At 37.0% G+C, this 1,931-nt stretch overlaps 1 non-coding gene across 1 annotated transcript; it reads left to right on the top strand.

The window, feature by feature from the left end:
- Positions 1-811: 811 nt before the first annotated feature.
- On the top strand, positions 812-917 carry LOC131175071 (small nucleolar RNA R71). Its single transcript, XR_009145231.1, has one exon. It is a non-coding gene; the product is annotated as a small nucleolar RNA R71 (small nucleolar RNA).
- The last annotated feature ends 1,014 nt before the right edge of the window (positions 918-1,931 follow it).

Genomic DNA, 1,931 nt, shown 5'->3' with positions numbered 1-1,931 from the left:
GGTTGGCTAGGAAGCTTCCCAAATGCTTTGTTACTTGAAGAGCTAGCTTGTTGAGCTATTTGATTCTCTAATATCTTGTTGTGTGTTGCCATTTGATCCACTTTAGATGCTAATTGAGAAATCATTTCTTGTTGACCTTGATGGCTCACAAGTAGAGTTTCAATCATAGATTCCAATCTAGCTGTCTTGTCTAGTTGTGCTTGTTGTGGTAGAGGTGGAGCAGGTGCATTTTGAGGTTTAGAAATTCCAGGAGGAGGCCCTCTATTCTGCTGAAAATTCTGATGTTGTTGATATCCAGAAGGTTCTTTGAAAATTCTGATTTTGCCCTTGTCTACCTCCCAAGAGAAATTTGGGTGGTTTCTCCATCTTTGGATCATAAGTTGCGAGAAAATGGGTTACCACCGATCTTTGATTGTAGTTCCCCACATAATCCACTTGCTCACTTGAAAAATCTTGATTAAGTGCAGAAAAATCTGCTGCACAATTGACATTTGCGGCTCAATTTCTAGTGTATTACGGAACCTCCGTTGAAGAATCTACTTTCATACTTAACTTGTCCATCTTCTTTGTCAAAGCATCAAACTTAGCATTGATCATATTCATGGCGTCAAGCTCAAACATACCAGCTGGTTTCTTGATCTCATTCCTCTCACAACTCCATTGGTAGTTGTTATAAGCAATTTTATCAAGAGCAGAAAAAGCTTCATCTTCAGATTTCTCCATAAGGTCACCTCCAGAAGATGCATCAATTGTACTCCTAATAGCTGGTGAAACTCCATTATAAAAGTGTTGAACAAGCATCCACTTAGGAATCCCATGATGTGGACATCTCCTTTGCAAATCTTTGTACCTCTCCCATGCTTCATACAAGCTCTCATCATCTCTAGGTTTAAAAGAAGTCAGCTCATTTCTCATTTGTCTTGCTTGGTGGAAAATATTGAGCCAAAAATGCTTGAGAAAGTTCATCCCATGTTGTGATAGAACCGGTGGCAAAGAATGTAGCCACTCTCTAGCTCAGTCCTTGGAGAAAAAGGAAATAATCTGAGTCGAATTGCATCATCAGAAACTCCATTTATCTTCAACATATCACTGATCTCAAGAAAGTGTGCCAGATGCACATGTGGACTTTCACTTGGATTTCCTCCAAATTGTGCTTGTTGTACCATTTGACAAAGTGCAGGCTTCAATTCAAAATTATTAGCTTCTACCCTTGGTCTTGTGATACTTGGCATGAAATCTCCAATGTTAGGATAGGCATGATCCTTCACAGAGCGGTTGTTATTATTGTTGTTATTGTCAGCCATTTCTTCTTGTACTTGCTCTTGCTCTTGTGCTCTTTCTTGTTGTTGTTGAGCTTTAATTTCAGCTTTTCTCCTTTTAGATTCTGCTCTTAAAGCCTTTGCTGTCTTCTCTATTTCTGGGTCAAAGAATAGATTGATTTCTTCACTTTTTGACCTTCTCATAAAATAAAGCACCTGAAAAACAAAAATAAACAAACTCTCAAAGTAAAATGGTAAAAAGAAAATAAAATAAAATGCCCAAATTAACCAAACAAACAATCGTTTAATATCAAACAAAAATCAAATCCCCGGCAACGGCGCCAAAAACTTGATGTGACTAATCCGCAAGTATACGGGTCGTCTCAAGTAATAAAGTGATGAATCAAGTATCGTTCCCACGAGGATTTGCTGTTTGATTACTAAATTATGAATGAAGCGATTATTTGGGCTAATGATTAATGAATAAATGGTAAATGTGAATGAGCAAGGTAAATTGATTAATCTAGTTGAAATGGGTAAAGAGTAAACAAATAAATTCTAATTCTAGTTTGCAATTAAACTGAAGTTGACAATGGGTAATTTAAACGAAAGTCTAATTATGGTAAAAGTGATCCCAGAGTTGGGTGTTTATGCATAAATCAATTGGGATTT

Source organism: Hevea brasiliensis, chromosome 16 (genome assembly GCF_030052815.1).
Source record: "Hevea brasiliensis isolate MT/VB/25A 57/8 chromosome 16, ASM3005281v1, whole genome shotgun sequence".
Classification (NCBI taxonomy): Eukaryota; Viridiplantae; Streptophyta; class Magnoliopsida; order Malpighiales; family Euphorbiaceae; genus Hevea; species Hevea brasiliensis.
The sequence above is the reverse complement of the archived record's forward strand: the minus strand, read 5'-3'. Positions and strand labels throughout refer to the sequence as shown.